This window comes from Schistocerca piceifrons, chromosome 7, assembly GCF_021461385.2.
Source record: "Schistocerca piceifrons isolate TAMUIC-IGC-003096 chromosome 7, iqSchPice1.1, whole genome shotgun sequence".
Classification (NCBI taxonomy): domain Eukaryota; kingdom Metazoa; phylum Arthropoda; class Insecta; order Orthoptera; family Acrididae; genus Schistocerca; species Schistocerca piceifrons.
This window is the reverse complement of record NC_060144.1, coordinates 432,542,501-432,565,288: the sequence shown is the minus strand read 5'-3', so window position 1 is coordinate 432,565,288 and position 22,788 is coordinate 432,542,501. Positions and strand designations below refer to the sequence as shown.

The following is a 22,788-nucleotide window of genomic DNA, read 5'->3' as shown; positions in this document are numbered from 1 at the left end:
GCATCTACATCTATTCAGACAGCCAGGCAGCCCTGAAATCATTGGCAGCTCCTGCAACAAGATCTAAGATTGTTGCAGATTGCCACAGGGCTCTGGTGGAGCTAGGGGGAAGCAATAGGGCGAACCTAGTACGGGTCCCTGGCCACTCATGGATCTGTGGCAATGAACAAGCCGATAGATTGGCTGGGTGGGGGCAACAACTTCATTTATTGGACCGGAACCTGTCCTGACAATCACCAAGGCTATGATCAAATTAGAACTACGGAACTGGCTTAGGAAACAGCATGCAGGATATTGGACCAAGGTCCATAAACAAAAACAAGGTAAGGTAATGATGCCCAATCCATGTTTTAAAAGAAGCTCTGTAATCCTGGGATTGAACAGGAAAGAGACCAAACTCATGACTGGACTGATGACCGGCCATCGGAATTTCAAAAAACACCCACACACAATGGGTATAACGGAAGAGGACCCTAAATGTAATATCTGTGATGAGGGTGAAGAAACTGCATCACACCTAATCTTCGAATGCATGGCATTGGAGACCAAAAGAAACAGAATCTTCGGGACAACTAGACCTGAAGAAATTGTGTCTAACAAAAAACTGGTAGAGGGACTCCTTGCACTATTAAGGGCACTGGTTGGCTTTACTAGATATTCAGGGAGTGATACCGCACAGGCAGTGGCGGGTCAGACCTAAGCTTCCCTGTTAAAATCAATCAATCAATCAATCAATCAATGCCTGTCCTCAAATTCACATGCAGTCCAACACTGGGCCATTGTCACATCTGAATGCCCCAAAAATCTGAATACCACATGATTTGACCAGCCAGCCAAATGGGAAACCACAGTGATGAAACTCTTTCAGGCGCCGATAATGCTGACTCACATGAGTCTGAGGCATTTCCATGTTCTTCACAGCGATCACTCAACACACAATTCCATACATGCCCCTTGTATGCCCTACCAGTCCTAGCTACAACACTAAATATGAGGAACACTAAATATGAATAACACTAATGCACCCTGTTGACCGTTATACCTGTCAGGGGACTGCTTCTTTTAGGTACCTGCCGATGATGCATTCATTTACAAAGTTACACTGATATCCAACCATGTTTTTTGGGTGCTTCATTTTCTGTCAATGAGTGAATGAAATACAATAACTTAACGAACACAGTAGTTGGCTATTGTCAGAATACGTACCTAGGTAGAGGACAAACATGATAAATACACTTCCTGTCAGATTAAAACTGTATGCCAGACAATGACTCGAACCAGAGAACCTTGTCTTTTATGGGCATGTACCCTATCAACTGAGCTATCCAAACACAACTCATGACTGACCCTCACAGCTTCACTTCCTAACTTTACAGAAGTTCTCCTGTTTCAAATCAGCACACACTCCACTGTAGAATGAAAACATGATTCTGGAAACAATCCCCTATGCTCTATCTGAAGACAGAAGTAAAGACGTGATGGTGGGTTGTGAGCTGTGCCTGGATAGCTCAGTGTGAGCAATTGCCAACAAAAGGCAAAACTCCAATGTTCGAGTCTCAGTCTGGCAAACAGTTCTGATCTGCCAGAAGTTTCAAATCAGCTCACACTCTGCTCCGGAGTGAAAACTCGTTTTGAAAATAAATACTCTTTTGGCATCAATCATATAATGAAGAAAAGCACATTTTAATAAGAAATCAGAATTTTTTTACTCCATCATATAATGCATAAATTTTTTGCTCTCCAACGGAGTGTGCAAGATATAGAAACGTTGTGTCAGACTACGGCCAAATCCCATACTAAACAAAAATTGAATGCCATAGGGTGGCCACATTCTTACCAATGGAATCATCTGATGATGCCTCACTAACCAGCTCCTCGTATCCTCTTTACCAAACACCATGCAGATTCTCCATTATAACTTGTTACATGAATACTGGTATACCCAACATAAAAAATGTGGGAGAGAGTAACATTCACAGACTAGGGTTCTTTTCAGAACAAATCTTTCACTTTAGAATAGAGAATGTTTACCCTGAACTATATTCAGTGCAGGGAATTGGGCCCAGATATTTGCCGTGTTTATAATAGTTACCCAAACTGATGCCTTCCATAATCACCATAATGATCAATGTTCTGCAAGGAAACTTTTCCATGCTCATTGACATGTACTAGTTGTACTGAAAATTAAAATAACTACACAGAATAAAACAAACAATGGAAGTCCAGGCTGAAATAACAAACATATGGAACATACCAACTGCTACTCACCAGACAGAGGTGGTACTGAGTCACAGAGATGCACAGTGGAAAACTCTGCTACAATATTTAAGCTTTCTGACAATGTCCTTCTCCCAAAATAGTAACCACACACACACACACACACACACACACACACACACACACACACAGAGAGCCACTGTCTCCATGTGCTGGGACCCAAGCTACGTGATAAATAGCAATCTATCCTTTCCATACTGTTGTTATACAGATAAAAAGCTATGTATCAAATCCAAGGTAACATATACAACACAGCGTGAGTCTTCTTGCAACATTCTTGGACTAGGACATTTCACAATATTTTGGATAAGGAATATGTCTTTCAGTTTTCAAGGGACTAATGAAAGTGGTATATGAAATGAAAAGTAGCTATATACAGAGAGAAAACATTGCAACATCAAGAAGAAGTTGTGCGAAGTAAACGAAAGTTGGTAGGCATGTTTCTGCATCTGAAAGATAATGTTCATTCAGATTTCACACCAGTCACATACGAGTGATGCTGGTAGTGTTATTATGAGGATGCAAATCAGGTTTGCGTTAAATAAATGATGTAACCATTGTGTGCATTAGCTATCTTAGAGACTATATGTGCTGAGTTGTTGTTAGTCAAGAATGCCTTTAAAATGACAAAGACGAGGCTGTGCATTAGGGCTACAAAAAATCTGGATGTTCCTTTGCAATACTGTAGAAAGACTTGACAGTAATGTAATCACTATATGTGATTGCTGGAAGCAGTGATCACGAGAATGTACAGTCACAAGAAGACAGGGCTCCAGGTGGTCAAGTGGTACTACCAAGAACGAAGACCGTCATGTTCAGCATATGGCTTCAGCGCATCAAACAGCATCTGCAGCAATAATTTGAGCAGCAGTTGCCACCACTGTGACACAGTAAACTGTTACATCATGGACAGCTCAGAGCTAGACATCCTTAATGTGCATTCCACTGACCCCAAACCACTGCCATTTGAGAATTCTGTGATGTTAAGCGAGAGCTCACTGGACGGCAGGGTGCAGATCTGTTGTGTTTACTGATGCAAGCTGGCTCTGTTCAGTGCCTGTGATGGCTGTGTGTCGGTTAGGAGGAGGACCATTGAGGGCCTGCAACCAATCTGTCTGTGTGCCTACACATGGACCTACACCTGCAGTTATGATTTGGGGTGCGTTTTCCTATGATAGCAGGAGCAGTATCGTGGTTACCCCAAGCACCCTGATTTCAAATTTGTACATCTATACGGTGATTCAACTGTTGTGCTGCCATTCATGAACAGCATTCCAGGTGTGTTTGCAAGAGGATAATGCTCATTCACTTACCACCATCGTTCTACAGAGTGTCAACATGTTGCCTTGGTCTGCTTAGTCACCAGATCTGTCTCCAATCAAGCACATATTAGACGTCATTGGACAACAGCCCCAGCATCATCCACAAACAGCATTTGGTGTCCATGTACTAACAGATCAAGGGCAGCAAGCATGAAACTCCATCCCACACAATGACATTCAGCACCTGTACAACACAATGCATGCATGTTTGCATGCCTGCATTCAACATTCTGGTGATTACACCAATTATTATTAATGTACCAGTGTTTCATTTTTGCATTGGCTTAGCTCACAGTTACAGTAAGCTGTAATCTTGCAATGTTAATCGCTTAAATATGATACCTACACAAATGTATTTCCAAATTTCATTACTCTACACTAGTGTCTGAATGGTTTACCAGAAACAGGCTAATAGTTAATCCCCAAAAAACGGTACTCATGAATTTCCACACTGATCAAAATAAAAATCCGGCACAACCTGTAATATGTATAGATAACCAAAACATTAGTTCTGTCAATGAAACTAAATTTTTTGGGATTCATATCCAGAAAAATCTTAAATGGAGCACTCATTTCACAGCCGTAAATTCAAAACTAGCAAAAATGAGCTATGTGGTAAGAATTCTCTGCAACAGTACTAGTGCAGAAACAGTTAGGGCTGTATACTTCGCTCGTGTACATTCAATACTGAAGTACGGTATCATTTTCTGGGGAAATGTACATCAGGCCATAACAGTTTTCAGGAAACAAAAGGCAATTATAAGAATAATGAAGCTAGTGAGCAGCAGAAAATCATGCAAACGTTTCTCTAACGATCCTACCCCTTCCCTGCATTTATATACTGGAAGTAGTCACACATGTCAAAAAAAGCATACTGAGAAAAGAAAACCTTTTTCCTCAAAACAAAAGTGTCCATGATTACAGTACCAGGTCAGACAGTGACATACATGTCAATCATTGTAACACCACATTATGCCAAAAAGGTGTACATCATGCAGGAACAAAACTTTACAACAGATTACCAAGACATATAAAATCTCTTACTGAACTACAAAGCTTTAAAAAGTCTGTGACATCCTACCTTCTGAAAAACTGCTACTATTCAATCTCACAGAATCTTATGCCAGAAAAAATGTAATTTGTATCTTTAATTGTAGAAATAAGTTATAAATATACAGTATTTCAAAAATTTGTAATTATTAACTGTATAGATCCAATTAGTCATAAAAATTTATAAAATTTATGTTTGACATTTGAAAATCCAATAGCTAAAAAGGTTTTCTGTCCAATATCCTGCGTACAATATATGTACTTAAAAAGAGATTTATATGGACAAATAAATAAATAAAATTATTTTTTAGTATTGCAATCTTTTTCCTGTCAGTGTATGTATTTTCCAAATATAACAAAGTTAACCATCAGAAATTCATGTACTGGTGTAACAGTAAATATGACAATTTTAAAATTCCTGTTCAAAATATGTGACATCAATTTCTTTTTCTTCCCAGAGCAAGAAGAATGTATTTTCCAAAACTAGTACCACTGATAGTTGCATCTGTGAATCATATTGGCAATACAGTCCAAATTACTGAAATGGCTGTCAACAATGTATTTGGACATATGGTTCTGGTCACACACCTAGCAATCTATACAACTACTTCTGTGCTGAAGCTGTGAAGCAGTTCCTTCTGCCTTGAGAACTTCTATGCTCTAATTTCATCACCAAGTGAGTCTTCTTGAACAATCAATTCTCATTGAATAAAGTCAATTTCTGAAATATGACATGCAGCATTCTGTATCATTTTATTAGGCATGTGAGAAGTACTCTTACTCCAAAATACTGGCTAAATCTAGTGGCCATGTCTCGTACACCTGGGAAAGTTAGCTGGCTAAACTGGAGAAAAACAATGAAAAGTGAAACAGTAAGATATATTCAGAGAATACCACCAAAATAAGAAAGTAATCCAACTTCAGCAGAAAATGAAGAGCAATGCAACAGGGTTGCAGAACAGAAACACTGTCAGTGAGAGCAAGAAAAACTTAAAATGCAGCAACAAGACACAAATTTTCATAAAATTTCTCCTCAAGCATTGGGGAAAACAGTCTTCAGAGCTGAGGAAGCACTGCCAGTCACCCAGTAAACAACAATGGCACTACAGAAAATTTATTGCGAACCATCACCACCAAAAAACATAGTTGTTGCTGAAACATTACGGAAGAAGAGATCTGATATCATTGTACATTATATCAGTGATGTGATTAAGGCTCTATTTCTATGTCCACGATAATAGCAATTATCAGTTCTGATTGTAGTATAGGACTACATGATGAGAAGACTAATTTTCTAGAAACTGACAATCTCATCTTTATGTGGCCAGATGACAAGAATGAATATGTTCTGACTGATGTTACTGACAGTGTATGTTTTACCAGAACCAATGAATGGCAAGAGGGACGAACTAAATTTTGCTGTTGGGTTTTCAAGACGTACAATGTGTTACATAGTTGGTATAATTATACTGCTGGCTTGTTTCATACTTAACACCCGTTCATGAATATAGTCTTAAGTATACTATTACCTTAAAATTTAATGTCTGTTTATAAATGTAGCCTTGCAAAGTAATTGTGGACCTCATTCCAACACCTTTTTGTGAAGTGTGGGTATCATTGTGGGGTTTACTAATCAATTCATAGAATAAGTAAGCCTTTTCTCTTGTATCAAGGTGTCCTTGTGGTACATTTCAATCATTTTTAAGTTCTACGGCCATTAAATTTGTTATGGGCAAAAGTCATATGCCTAACAGTCTTATGCCAAATAGGCACTAGCATCTATAATGATACATAACAAGTAGTAGAAATATAGAAATAAAGTCTCGTTACCATGGAATCATAATGAAAGGTTCCGGCTACCAATAAAATTTTCCAGAACCAACGTCTGGCAAGACATACTAACTAATTTTTGCTGTGTGTTAAGTAGTTGGTATTTATTTATTTATTTATTTTATTTATTTATTTAGTACCCGTATTATTACATCATTATATTGGACTTGTAAAAGTACAACAGTATAAAATATTACATATTTACATCATGTACAAAATCTTATCATCGGTATCAACACATCTTTATAATGAAAACATTATTCTGCTTAATTAGATTATAAAATTATATATGTAAATACAGATAGAATAAAAGCTAGCAAAACCCCCTTGGTTGATTTTCCTAAAACTATTAAATACCAGTACTTCAGTAAACTAGGCATAGTAACATACAGCACAAAAGCGAGGTGCATAATTAAATACATGCATGGATGAAAGAAGTTTGGTTTTATCTAGGAATGGTTTGACAATTATGAATTTTTGTTTAGAGAGTTATGAAGCAGACCTACAGATCTGAGCAAAATTCCAGGTATTCATTAATTCTGTAGAAGCTGTTGTTTATTAGTAGATTTTTTAGTCCTTTTTTGAATGTATTAATGTTTGGTATTTTTTTGATGCTATCTGGCAATGCAATGTACAGAATTTTTGGTTTGTAAACAGCACTGTCCCGATATATTGATTTTCTGTGCGCATTCCTATTATAGTCATCCCAATTCCTTGTCTGATAATTGTGGATCTCACTATTCAAAGCTGAAACTTGATGGTTTTTAATGAAGCAGATGCTTTCAAATATAAATATAGATGGCAAGGTCATTATTTTTAATTCCTTAAAGTTACCTATACATGGTGTTCTGTAAGCAACATCACTTATTAATCTTACAGCTTTCTTTTGGAGCTTAAAAGACTGCTTTGCAAAAGAAGAATTTCTCCAGAACACTATACCATACTTCAGTAGACTACGTATGTATGCGTAATAAGCACTTAACACTGTTTCGGTATTGCAGCAATCTTTAAGCACTCTTTAATATGTAACAGTACTTGCTTAATTTTTTGCTAAGCATTTCTACATGTTTTTCCCGTCTTAGATAATCCTAAAAATTTTATGTGATTCTTTTTCTGAATTTGGCTATTCGATAATGTGAATTTTACATTGGTCCTATTTTTGTTCCTTATATGGTTGAAGTTCATCCATACAGTTTTCTTGTCATTGACAACTAGACAGTTATCTTTAAACCATTTTTCTGCCACTTCTGCTGTTTTGTCAATTTTTTGCTGCATCTCATAATCATTCTTCCCTTTTATAATGAAACTGGTATCGTCAGCAAATTATATGGTATCAGCTGTTGAAAACTGTTGTGGTAAGGTTTAACTCTTTTATATTCAGAATGGTACACATTTCCATCCTGAGAAATTTGCACTATACTCTTAACCTCTTAACTTGTTTCATACTTGTCTAACAAAACTTCTGAAGATTTTCTAAAATTACCAAAGTGATCTTTTCCCATGTCTTTTCTCGGTGACATGCCTCCCAAATGTAAACTATTTTATATACAAAAATAAGGTTCTAACTGGAAATTAGTGATTATTCTAACTGTACTAGTTGTCATTAACTTTTGTAAATTGAAAGGTATATGACAACTATTAAACAGCAGGAGCAATGGTAAGTTTAACTTTTAAATGTCACATGCATAACGAAAAAAATGCTGCGAAATGCCTCAACTGTAGATTAAGAGTTTAAGAACAGGTAATACTTGAAAGTCCTTAACTTTTTAAATTGTAATTTCCATTTCTTGGTGATGTTATTTCATCTTTGTCTTTCGCAATACCTCTGTCACCCTGTTAAGAGTTATGTGCAGGTCAAAAGATGGCCAAGTGATATTTTCTACACTGAGAGAGACAGACATCACTTTGAGGTGTTATCAGTGTGCTCTCCACTTCTGCCCAACATCACACACTCCAAATGTTCTCTCCCGTGGCAGCTGACACCAACAGGGTAAACTGTTCAAAATATCTGTGTACACTGAATACTATCACTATTGTTTATTAATGTAATAATCATGCAGCAGTCACGATAGACAGTGCAATGATAATTACAATAGTTAGTGTGATGATAATGTAGCTGCTGCCATACATACACTGCCACAGAAATTATCATAAAATGTTCTACATTCTACCCAAAGTGCACACTACAGACAGATGTGACAGAATTATGCTGCTGGCTCGTAAGTCACTTTGTACACTTCCTCTTATTACTGCCCATCACCGCTTCAAAATACATGACTCTCATTAAATCACTTCCACATATGATTACCACTTTAAAGATGAGAAATTCCTGAATCACTCCAGAGAAATACTTACACTCCATTATAGTCCTAGTATATTTCTGTGGGTGAAATCAGTTACAAATATTCTGCTTCTACTTATTCTGTACTGTTCAAGTATGTAAGGTGGTCTAGCTGCTATCTAATATTTTTAATACAATACACGGAAGTCTATGCAATTCAAATTACGCAGACCTCCATAGGGAACTGTGAACTTCTCTTCAAAAATTTATAAGCACTGGCAATGTCTATCACAAACATGAAATAAATATTGAAATCTTGCAAAAACATGCTACTACATAAACAAACATGACATGATGGTTTGCAAGCGTAGGTGTATATGTACATTGTCATCTCACATCAATAAAGAAATTTAGAGCAGAATCAAAATTCTTTCATTTTTAAAAATGTTTTTACACTTCACCAACTCAGTATATTAGCTCATATTAATACTAGCCTCTTAACGGACTTTGTTGGTGTGATTCATTTAATTTCAGGACATGTAATCACTTAACTTCTACTTCTTCTTCTAATATATTGGGTTTATGCCTTCTGGGCATCTTCAGAGTGTTGGCTCACTCTCAGGATGACCCAAATATTATGAGAAATAGGGTTTACGCAATTACACACCTGAAAATTTAATGGATCAGTCAATGCGCCACAAAAACATAGAGATTTTGTTTTGTGTGTGTGTGTGTGTGTGTGTGTGTGTGTGTGTGTGTGTGTGTGTGTGTGTGTGTGTATAATCTCTTCTGGATTTTCTTCTGTGTACATGAAAGCTTTCTGGACATGGTATCACATCACACCACAAGTAATTCGTCCTGAAGAAAGCAACATTTTGGCTACTTTATTATATATGGACTTTTTAAGTTAACTGTCTGTTCATGGATGCATAAGCAATTGTTTGTTACTGCTTTTGCAACATGCTTTAATGTAAGAATATTTCTGCTGTTAACTTGTACAGTCAATACTTGCTGAAACCATGCCAAACAATGACTAGCTACTGGGATTGGATGCACTGTATACAGATACTGTATTGCCCTGTGAACCAGTAGGTATGTGTAAAGTGAAACGTATACACGTTGTAACGCAACTGTGGCTGTAGGTAGTTATTTATGTACATCATTCTGAATATCAGATATACTTACAATGTCCTTGGTTCTATTACATTTGACATGCCTAGTACGACTGGGCAAAATGACGGATTAACAAACTAACAAATAAGGAATCCTGGTCACCACTATAAATTTCGTTGTTCTACTGCTTACTGTCAACAAATTCCAGTTAATGCATAAAACTAAACAAATATTCCACTTTCAATTTCTGGTTGCGTGTTGGATGGTGAAATACTCAGTTCATGCACTGATCTACACTCATTTCGAAAAGACGATTTCTTTAATTCTAAATACTTATTTTGGAGCAAAACCATCTCTTTAAATATTAAAAATTGTTAAATGTTAATTAATGTATGTTTGGTCGGTTTAAATTACCCTTATTGAAAAAATACTAATATTATTCTTGAACGGGACTTCTAATCGTTCTGTTAGCGGTGTAGCAAAAAGTGAATGTCATCAATCCTCCCACATTTCCTTCGTTCTTTTACTGCACTGAACGAAGTTTTGATCGATTCGAACACATCGCTTGCTTTAAACCACCACAGATAGTAAAAACAATAATCTTATGTAATCGTAATAATCACAGATCTCTGGCGAAATAAAAATCGCGATATGGGAAGCGCTGAATCTGCCGATAAAAATACAATGTGCCTAAACGTTACGGACGGGCTAAAGTATTATTATAAGTACGTTCCAGCTGCAACTAGGTAATTGGTTCTCGAAGTCTATCAATTACTTAATAGGGCCCATATATAAATCGTGCGAAATGGGACGCATTCCTGTAGCAAGGTTTTCTTAATATTTTATGTTGTTTAGAAAATAATTATTTATTTAATTAAGGTTCGAAACAGACGAGTCACGCATCCTTCAAAAACAAAAAAGTTTATATTCAACATTTACAAAGTGCGTTGCGCTTGTGGGAGTACGGCGATGTCTCTTTAATGACCCTTACTTTCACAAGACACTGATGTTGCTGGTAAATAGAATCTATTAGCCTATGGCGGCGCACACCTCGAGGCAATGTTGGCTAACAATGGATGTCCTGTTTTCACCACAACAATAGGTCTATGTCACTGTGCATGTATGTTATACTTGCTCGAAACAGCGGTTCACGTTTACGATACTGACAGTTTTTTCGTCGGAATGAAAGACCTAAACGCATCATAGTAAAATTAAGATATTTGCTGGACGTAAGAGGAAAAATGCAGACAGTTTTATTTCCAGCGTAAAACCAACACAAAGCGCATATATGTATAGGTAGTTAAATACCTGTACTACTGGGATTGTATCATTAAATGTGTATTTTGTAGTTCAGTCACTTGGCTGTCGAAACACTTGCCAAACTGAGAAGTACAATGATTTCCTGAAGTCGGTTTGCATTTTCTATGGCGTCTTCAGCGGTATTTTGGCTCCATACAAGAATTCCATGTAATGAATCTTTAGTGTCTAGTTATCTTGGTAACGAGTTTTGTTTCAATGGGCAGTGACCTTACCAAAAATGGCAAACAAAGAGGACAGCGCTGTTGGTGTCGTAGTACCCATTGTTTTTCAATCGTGTAATCAATTTGGCCCAGGAATAAATTAAAAGAGTTACAATGCCCCAGTTCCTGTCAAAAGCCGGCCGCGGTGGTCTAGCGGTTCTAGGCGCTCAGTCCGGAACCGCGCGACTGCTACGGCCGCAGGTTCGAATCCTGCCTCGGGCATGGATGTGCGTGATGTCCTTAGGTTAGTTAGGTTTAAGTAGTTCTAAGTTCTAGGGGACTGATGACCACAGATGTTAAGTCCCATGGTGCTCAGAGCCATATGAGTTCCTATCAAAGTTCTCTGGAACGTATGCTGAACTGGAAGCCCCTTCCAAAAATTTTCAATTGTGTGCCCCTCTACCTCATTCGAAGTTGGGAAAGGACGATTAATTGCAGTTAATCGATTACTCTTAATTATTCTGGTAATCGATTGTGAATACGCCAATACTTTTCCCGTTGATTACATTTACGTAACCAATTATCATTAGGATTAGTTATTATTTCCATTTTTCCCTTTTTTGTTTTAAAAGCTGACGAGTGATGACTTCATTACGGAAAGAAGTAGGCCTGACACGGTTACTACAGTCTTCGCCAAAGTCATGGAGATTGCAGTGAAAGACCAAATCTCAAATTACTTTGAAATGATTGAATTATTTACAGAAGTGTAGCATGGTTTCCGGAAAGGCAAATCTACAGCAGCAACAGCACTAGACCTGGTAATTAATCTATAGCAATTTTGAGGAAAAATAATCTTTAGCCTTTATAAGATTTTGTGACTCTAGTAAACCATTTGGCTGCATCCCTTGTAACCTTCTTCCAAACGAGGTCAGTCAATATTGAGTTGGAGGCTCTGTTTTGGCAACACTCAAATCTTATGTGGAAAGCAGAAGACATTCAGTCCAACGAGCACCATCATATGAACGGAAGTTGGAATACAGTCTGCCACAGGGAATTGGTAATGGCCCTCCTCCTGTCTATAGTTTCTGCGAATGATTTAAGCTGTCATGGACAGTTTGCATTCAAGAAATCAACCTCATTCTGCCAACAGCCTTGTCAAAGAGGGCAGAGGAGTGGACAGAGGCCCAAGGCACTCTCTTGCCCTTCAGGTGGGAAACTTCACCTAAGAGGCAAAAGTTTCAGCAATTTTCAGTGGCGTGAGGATGCAGAGTGCAATGGGAAACACTGCATTAAAGACATAACTTGCATCCATAGAACACGTAATTGAACTGGCTAAAGATTCCAGAGTAGTCCCCCATTCAGATCTCTTGAAGAGGACTGCCAACAGACCGTGAGAAAAAAGACTGAATAACCAGCGGGAGGATAATGTTGTGTGAGTCAGAGTGTGGAATATCAGAAGTTTGAACGTGGTAGGGAAGCTAGAAAATCTGAAAAGGGAAATAGTAAGGCTCAGACTAGATATAGCGAAATTAAATAGAAAGAAGTTGAGGATTTGTGGTGAGAGGAGTATAATAATAATAATAATAATAATAATAATTTTATTATCTTTAAGCCATTACAGCAATAGACAAAGTCATAAACATATTACGATACAGTACATGCTATAAAAGAACAGAATTGTTATTAACGTTACAGTTTAATATCACAGGTAACGAAATCCTTTATATTGTAGAATGGGTTTACAACTAACGAGTCATAAAGTGTTTGTTTGTATTGTTGCTCTGGTAAATTTTGTATAGCTTCTGGAAGTTTGTTAAATAATTAGTGGCCCATAAGTTCATAACTGTTAACTGATTTTGACAGTCTGTGGTAGGGCGTATAGATACAGCTATTTGTCCTAGTGCTGTAACAATGTATATTTGCCCTGCGTTTTACTTTAGGTAAGTTCTTTTTTGTGTAGATTAAAACATAATAAATATATAGGTTTATTACTGTCATGATTTTTTGTTGAGTAAACAAAGGTTTACAATGAGCCTTGTATGGTGAGCCTGTAATTATCCTAATAGATTTCTTTTGCAGCAATAATATATCATGCACACAAGTGGAGTTTCCCCATAAAGTAATACCATAGGATATGATGCTTTGGAAAAATGAGTAGTAAGATACTCTTACATAATTTTTAGGCACACAGTGCATTAATTGCCTTAACAAATATATTACCCTAGACAATTTACCACTAATATTCTTAATGTATGGATTCCAAGAAAGTTTATCATCCAAATATACCCCCAAAAATTTAACACAACTAGGATCATCTGATGGAAACTTGTCTTTTAAACTAAATACCATCTGCTGGGTTTTGCTTTCATTAAGCAAGAACCCATTTGCTTTAAACCAGAGTGAAGCTTGCTCAATTGTCTCTGTAACACATGTTGTAAGGCTATTAAGATCATTACTGCTATTCAGAAACGTTGTATCATCAGCATAGAGTACTGTTCTGGATTTAATAAATGATGGCAGGTCATTTATCATTATTAAGAAAAGGAAAGGACCCAGCACGGATCCCTGCAGAACACCTACCTTAACTTGTTCTATACTGGACATTTATTTCCCAACACAGATGGCTTGCTTACGGTTTTGTAAATATGATCTTAATAGCATAAGGCTGTTACTTTTAACACCATAAAAGTCCATTTTTTCGAATAGTAGTGTATGTTCTAGACAGTCAAAGGCTTTGCTTAGGTCACAAAAAGTCACTTGAGCAAAGCATTTACTTCAAATACTTGATGGATGTATTTAACAACATTGTCTATGGCATCAATGGTTGACAGGTTTTTCGTAAAGCTGTACTGTGTACCACTTATTAATCCTATGTTATCAAAGTAAACCGATAATTGTTGGTAAATTATGCATTCTAGAACTTTTGAAAAAACTGTTACTATGGATATTGCCCTGTAACTTGAGACAGAATTTTTATTTCCTTTTTTATGTACTGGAACTACCCTAGACAGTTTAAGCTCATCAGGGAAAAAACCCTCCAGTATACACTTGTTTATTCAATAAGTTGGGGGTAAACTATACAGTCTATTACTTTCTTCAGCATGTTAGAAGACAGGTCATATGTGTCTACACTGTCTGATGATTTTAACTGCTTCACTATTCTTAACACAAAACCAGGTGAGACCTCAGAAAAATTTAAAGTACTTGTGTTTGTTGATGACCTAGCAACATTTTTTGACAGTAACTGTGATGAGCTGTTTTCAGGTTTAATTATAGCGCTTCCTACTTCCTTAACTGATTTAATAAAAAAGTCATTAAATTCCTGGGGAGAGATACTAATTTTGTCACTTCTTTTATCTTTGACGCCACTATTTATTAGTGTCCATGCTGCTTTGCACTTATTGGTGGATTTCTCAATACTTCTGAGGTTGTGTGCTTGTTTGGTTTCCACAATTGCTTTTTTGTACACATTCCTAGATCTAAGATAGGCTAATTTAGCATGGTTGGTTTTCAGATTTCTATAAATATTGTACAACAACATAACTTGATTTTTCATAGTAGACAGGTGTTTTGTATACCACGGATTTTGTCTATTTGGAACTTTTGCTTTTAAGACTCTGTCAGTTACTTTGCATTTTCTTATTGGAATGCAGTCATTAAAGTGTCCCAAAAATGCTTTAAGAAACCTATCAAATAGTACTTTTGCTGGCAGATAATTGCTTAGAGTATAATGTGTGTCATCATAACACAGGCCAAACCAATCTCTGTTAGAAAGAGACATACGAAACTTGTCAATTTTCTCATCTGTGACTGGTCTAGTGACCACAACTTCTGGGACAGGCTTATTATCATTACTCTTATCAAGAGGGAACCTACTTGTATAATTTAAAGATACTGAATCATGACCAGAATATGGAAATACTGTCACACAACATGATTCTTCTGTTGTTTTAAAATTTACAAAAATATTGTCAAGACATGCATGTACTCTTGTAGGCTTGTTATTGACTGAATGTAAGTTGCACTGTCTTAGTAGGTTTTGGAGTTCACTGACAGTACATTTTTGTGTTGTAACATCAAAATCAGCATTCACATCTCCACCTATCACAATATCATAATGTATCCCTCTAGTATCTGTAAGTAAATGTAACAGCAGGTCCAGTTTTTCTAAAAATACATTGGTTATTCCCTTAGGTGACCTGTACAAGGAAATTACAACTAACTTAAAACTGTCTATTACTATACCAGCAGCTTCAAAGTTTTGTTCATCACACAGAAAATCTAGATCTAATCTATTGACTGTGCCTCTAAGTGATTTGGTAACATAGATTGCCACACCACCTCTTAAATGCAATTTTCTGCAGTAGCTACTGGCTAGATTATAATTATCAAATTTAATAAATGTAAGTTCACTTTCACTAGCCCAGTGTTCACTTAAACAAAAGATATCAAACTTATTTTCTAATCCAAAGTCATTGACAATAAATTCTTTATCCCGTACTCCTTCAATGATAAGATAACATATTATAAAATCAAACCTGTCTTTCTTTACAGATGCACTATTTTTCTGAGAGGCTATTAAATCTCTGGCACTATTTACCTTATGGGCCTCTTCCCCTTACTGCCTTCTACTAAAAAATCATTTAGATGTAATGGAGGTACAGTTTTCTGTTTGCCCGCTACACTTGATACTGCTTCTACTCTTGGAGGTCTCTTCTCTTCTTCTTGTTCATGACATGATCTAAGTGGCTGGGTTCCCACTATAGGTAATATCAGCAGCAGCAGCAAATGGTATAACAGGAGTAGGAGTCACTATGAAAAAGAAGATAAGGCAAAGAGTTACTGTAAACAGTTCAGTGATAGTGCTCTCTTCAGAATCAACAGCACACGAATACTGGCAACAATAGTTCAAATATACATGCTGACTATGCAAGCCAAAGATGAAGAAATAGAGAAAGAAATCAGGATATTGAATGCAGAATTCAATGAAAATCAACAGTCATGGGGGATGGGAATGTGGTTGTAGGTGAAGGAGTAGAAGAAAGGGCTACGAGAGAAAATTTGCTTGGTAGTAGAATGAGAGAGGAGAAAGATTGTTTTTTATTTATTTATTCATGTTCTGTAGCTGCTGTATACAAGAGATTTGTATTGATGTGGAATGAGTCATAATTATATATGAGAACAGTAGCACTTATACACTAAAATGCCAAAGAAACTGGCATAGGCATGCATTTTCAAATACAGAGATATTTAAACAGGCAGAATGCGGCACTGCAGTTGGCAACGCCCATATAAGACAACAAGCGTCTTGTAACCTCCCCCTCACTTATCGACCTTAATGACAGTGAAAAATTAAACCGCGTGTACCTAATGGAAATTTGGGAAAATCAATCGTCACCGAAGTCAATCTGTCGGTAAAGAGGGAGGAAAGGGTTGCATCTAAATGAAAGGAAAAATGCAAATGAAATTGGTGGAAATTAATTTTGAGAAAAGGGTAAAATTAATAAAGAAAGTAATTGTGCGGTCATTACGTTAACAATTAATTGGTGTTAATTAGATATTTGATATTTGGGGAAAATTACGGTCGCCAGTCCTATGGGCAACTACTATAATAACTGAAAATGAAAGATTAATGCACACATAATTAGCACTAAAAGTGTGGCAACTGAAGGTTGACACGTGTTGTGTGAAAACTGAATGTTTGTCAGAAGTAATAAATTTCGCTACACTCTGACTTAATTTAGCAAAAGAATTAATAAAACCTAAAAATTGAAAGTTAATTTAGTGATTGAAATTAATAGTGAGCTTTGTTTCTGAAGCACATCGAAATTCAGTAAAATACGGTTAGTCTTGGGCTACCTCAACAATCATTTCAAAAGCTACTTGAATCTATGCAATTTAGAAATAAGAGATTTAACTTTGAACTTGAATTAAATAATTCTGAACAATTAACAATAGTAAAATTTAGTACGTACCAAGCTGAGCTGCAGTCACAGATAAGCTAAAATATGGTAACAAAACTCGCACTCTTAATTTGTGCTTGTGTAATCTAAATATTGTAGCCAGCTATGAATACTTTAACTGAACTTTGAAATTAAAGCAGTGAAATGGAATGATATTACTTTAATGCTGGCTTATGAATTTCAACGACACTCGGGTTCATTCTGGTAAAGGAAGGGACCCTGCTTGGTAATGCAATTGGGACAATGAGCAACAAATGTTCATGCTAAGTTGCTGTAATTATAGTTATGAAAATGGAACAGTTTGAAGAGCTGAGGTCTGCCATACAGTTCTAAAACTTTACGTGCTTCCAGTCTTCCTTGTTGGTTGATTGAAGGTTTGAAGCCGTCGATCGAGGAGGTGGCGACAGTCACTCATTGTCGGCCGTCGCTGTTGCAGAAGCTGGATGTTGGCGCGCCTTCTTCTCGACATGGTCACCAGGCGAAACGGGCTCTTGATGTGCGCCAGCTAATGCTTCCCGTCCGCGACACCGTGTCGGAAACCATCATAGCCATTACATGCTGCCAAACCCCGAAAGCGCGGCAACTCGCGGGAGCATCACACAACACACCTGCTCAACCACACTACTCCCGCCAGACTCTCCTCTGCCCGCGCTCCACGCGACAGAGTTAACACTACCAAAGATCCTAAACACTTTGGTTCTCCACACGACCTATCGATGTATTCGTTCGATAGCATAGTTTTCCCTAGGCTATACCCAGTGTATAAATACAAATAATATTCACAAAACAAACCAATTATACATCGACAAAAATGCATATATATACAAATAGTAAAACAATTACAATATACAAAGACACAGAAATGTTATATCTTCGGGTAACAAAATAAGGACAAAAATTTGCAGTGCAATAGATGGAAATAGGAGGATATGCATTTCCGGCGTTACAGCCTGGTGCAGTTTTTAGATCAGTCACTGCTGCTACAATGACAGGTTATCAAGATTTAAGTGAGTTTGAATGTGGTGTTATAGTCGGCACACGAGCGATGGAACACAGTATCTCTGAGGTATCTATGAAGTTGGAATTTTCTGGTACAACCATTTCACGAGGGTACCGTGAGTGTTAGGAATACGATAAAACATCAAATCTCTGACATCGCTGCGGCCAGAAAAAGATCCTGCAAGAACGGGACCAATGGCAGCCTGACAGAAGTGCAACCCTTCCGCAGATTGCTGCAGATTTCAGTGCTGGGCCATCAATAAGTGTCAGCGTGTTAATCATACAATGAAACATCATCGATATGGGCTTTCAGAGCCAAAGGCCCACTTGTGTACCCTTGATGACTGCACAACACAAAGCTTTACACCTCGCCTGTGCCTGTCAACACTGAGATTGGACTGTCGATGACTGGAAACATGTTGCCTGGTCAGAATAGTCTCATTTCAAATTGTATCAAGCAGCTGGATGTATATGGGTATGGAGACAGCCTCAGGAGTCCATGGACCCTGCATGTCAGCAGGGGACTGGTGGAGGCTCTGTAATGGTGTGGGGCGTATGCAGTTGGAGTGATATGGGATCCCTGATACACCTAGATACTGACAGGTGACATGTATGTAAACACCCTGTCTGATCATCTGCACCTATTTATATCCATTATGCGTTCTGATGGACTTGGGAAATTCCAGCAGGACAATGCGACATCTCACATGTCCAAAATTGCTAAAGAGTGGCTTCTGAGTTTAAGCACTTCCACTGGCCACCAAACTCCCCAGACATGAACATTATTGAGCATATCTGGGATGCCTTGCAATGTGCTGTTCAGAAGAGATCTTACCCCTCGTACTCTGTCAGATATATGGACAGCCCTTCAAGATTCATGGCATCAGTTGCCACCAGCACTACTTCAGACATTAGTTGAGTTCATGCCACATCGTGTTGTGGCACTTCTGGGTGCTCACAGGGGTCCTACACAATATTAGGCAGGTGAACCAGTTTCTTTGGCTCTTCAGTGTAGATGCTAATAGATACAAATTGCAATAGTATGTGTAAAGGAACAACATATGTTAACAATAACAAGCTTAGGCACTTCCTAAAGTAAAACAGAGGTTTAAAACAATGCAGTAATAAATTACAATTATTCCATATTATGTCATAAATTTTCTAGAAGTAAAGTGTTGTTATTCTGACATAGGTCATGTTCAGTTACAAAGTGGTAACAGCAAATATTACGAGTCAATGTGCCATATCTGACTTACGATATAGATGTGTTTATGTCAAAGAACTCAGCAAGAGAGTAAAAAAGAGTGTTCCAGAAGATATTCTGTTAATTTACTTTTAAATTGTGGTATTACACTTGCAGGTCTAAGATTTTTTAAGTCCACAGGAAGTGCATTAAACATCTTTTTGCTTGAGTAGTATACACCTTTTTGTACTAGGCTCAAGTTTTTTTTCTATCCATATACAAGTCATGTTTTGATCTTGTTTCATAATCATGATAGTCACTATTGGTTTTGTGCATGGATAGGTTCTTAACTAAAAAGGACATAAGGGATAGGATATATTGTGAGGTCACTGTTAAATTTTGTGTGTTTTAAAAAGATTTATGCATGAATGATTTCTACTCACTCCTGTTAAAATTGGCAGTGCTCTTTTCTGAGTGACAAATACTTTACTTGCCATGGTTGATTTCCCCAAAATTGAGTCATGCAATAAATTTCATGTGGTATTACTGAGTACTCTGTTCAAAAATCACAAGAGGAGGAGGTATACATGGAAAAGGCCAGGAGATAAAGGGAAATTTCAGTTAGATTACATCATGGTCAAGCAGGAGTTCTGAAATCAGTTTTTGGATTTTAAGGCATTCCCAGGGGCAGAGATAGACTCAGATCACAGATGGTAATGAAGAATTGGCTGAAGTTTAAGAGACTAGTCAGGAAGAATCAATGCACAAAGAAGTGGGGTATCAGAGTACTAAGGAATGAAGAGATACGCTTACCTAAAATCAAGTAAGACATAAGGGATCAATAACATTCCATTGGAATTTGTAAAATCGTTGGGGGAAGTGGCAGCAAAACAATTATCCATGTTGCTGTGTAGAATGTATGAAAGTGTAGATATACCATCTGACTTTCAGAAAAATATCATCCACACACTTCCTATGATTGCAAGAGCTGACAAGTGCAAGAATTATTGCACCATCAGCTTAACAGCTGATGCATACAAGTTGCTGACAAGAATAACAAACAGAAGAACTGAAAACAAAATTGAGGATCTGTTAGATGACAATCAGTTTGGCCTTCCCACTACAGGACAATCTTTGTGCTAGTCCATTCTGATGTGTATACTTGTTCTCTTACATATCTCTGCCTATTGTTGAGATAGAATAAGAAGATCCCTGACAGCCTGCAGTGCTGTTGCTAGCTTCCAACTGCAAAGCACTAATGGTGGCACGTGAAAAAACAGTGGCTGTCTACAAGGCTGTGCCAACAGTGAGGCATTGTCATAGAGACATTTACAAAATCGTGTTACATTATTGGTTGAGGTAGGTCCACAAAACTGCCATGCCCAGCCCATAGCAAGGATCAACTTTTGCTGACTCAGCTGTAGCATGATGTTCGTGATCTGTATTATTAACCTGGAGAATCCTCACCTACATCTTCTCTACATTGGTGATCCTGCATCTAATGTCGTTATCAGCTATGGAATATTAAATTAAAAGAAAGGTCAGCGTTGGCCATAATATTGATGGTTTGTTGATAGTAAAATCGATTTTCAATCACATAGTGATCATCTTCAGTGCTGTGGTGTACAAATTAAACTCATAGGCACTGGTATCAAGTTATTATCAGTAACCAAAACTGAGGAATGATCACAATAACTCTCGTGGAGGCCACTGAGATCATATACAGTGCATAGATGTGCATTCTTGACTGACAGTCATATGTAAGTTGTTACTTCATAAGCACGATGGTAATTGCTCTTAATAAGTCAAAGCAAGGATTTTTTCCTCTCTGTTTCATTTGATCTCCATTGTCAGTGTGGGTTTCCTGAACAGCAGCAATGTGCTAGTTCTGCAAGGTTCACAGGAGAGGTTCTGTAAAGTTTGGAAGGTAGGAGACGAGATACTGGCAGAAGTAAAGCTGTGAGACCGGGCGTGAGTCGTGCTTCGGTAGCTCAGATGGTAGAGCACTTGCCCGCGAAAGGCAAAGGTCCTGAGTTCGAGTCTCGGTCGGGCACACAGTTTTAATCTGCCAGGAAGTTTCATATCAGCGCACACTCTGCTACAGAGTGAAAATCTCATTCTGTAAACATCCCCTAGGCTGTGGCTAAGCCATGGCTCCGCGATATCCTTTCTTTCAGGAGTGCTAGTTCTGCAAGGTTCGCAGGAGAGCTTCTGTAAAGTTTGGAAGGTAGGCGACGAGATACTGGCAGAAGTAAAGCTGTGAGACCGGGCGTGAGTCATGCTTCGGTAGCTCAGATGGTAGAGCACTTGCCCGCGAAAGGCAAAGGTCCCGAGTTCAAGTCTCGGTCGAGCACACAGTTTCAATCTGCCAGGAAGTTTCATATCAGCGCACACTCCGCTGCAGAGTGAAAATCTCATTCTGGAATGTCAATGTTATACTTTGATAAAATCTTTTGGGAGACTCAGCACTTTGATTTACTTATGGCTTCAATACTGATTTGACAGGTCTTGATAACAGGTCCAAAGTTTAGCTGGAGGGTCCTAAAAAGAACCATGTGTTATGATGAATTTATTTTAGCCAGCAGATCTTTAAGATTATCTGGCTGCTTCTGCTTCTCGGCTTTAGACCTGTGCCTCAAAGCGACTGTCCTCAAACATCTAAAGTGACCATGACAGCAAGTTGGCAGCTGCAAGTGTTGCAGATAAACCTGTGACACAAACAGGGGGCAACTGCCACCTTCAGTCATTCTCTGGGAAGGCAGGAGGTGGACATGGCCCTGATCCAGTAACCGTATTTTTAAAGAAGGAGCTTTTTCTTGAAACCCATTGTGAGTGACACACACAACAGTGAATAACATTTCCCTGGTTTCACTTAAGAACACTTGTATTCACAACACATGTTCTGGCTAACAACTGAAAGATCGTCTGTGATCACATAAGAGTAACAGAAACAAAGTCGTCTACTGTAAAGCCAGTCCTGTTATGGAGTGCCATTCCAGGCAACTGATGGAGTAGCATCCATAGTGCAGCACAGTGCAGTGTGGTTATTGGGCTTGCAGCATAGTCAGTGTGACACCACAGCACATAGACAGCGTGGCACGCATACGGTGCAGAGATGAATACGGTGTGGTGCAGCATGGTAGTGTAGATGTAAGTTTCCAGGCTGTCTCAGCAATGTTCCAATTGATGGGCTGTAAAGTGCAGCCAGCTCATAGCCTGGAACTGATTGAGCAATACAATGCAGCCTGTGGAAGATTGCAGTCAACTTAAGTATCCAATAGGCAGAAGGAAATCTACAGGAGCTAGGTGA

The 22,788-nt window shown here is 37.9% G+C and overlaps 1 protein-coding gene across 2 annotated transcripts in view; it reads right to left on the bottom strand.

Annotated features, from left to right (window-relative positions):
• Positions 1-22,788, bottom strand: part of LOC124805181 (myosin heavy chain, clone 203-like) — a 259,196-nt gene that overhangs the window by 216,848 nt on the left and 19,560 nt on the right. Inside the window, exon 1 of one of the 2 annotated variants that reach the window (XM_047265672.1) lies at positions 10,288-10,433. The exons of the other annotated variant lie outside the window; for it this stretch is intronic. The gene's annotated coding sequence lies outside the window, so the exon portion shown is untranslated. Of the gene's footprint in view, positions 1-10,287; positions 10,434-22,788 lie in introns of those variants that run through there. 2 annotated transcript variants of the gene reach the window in all.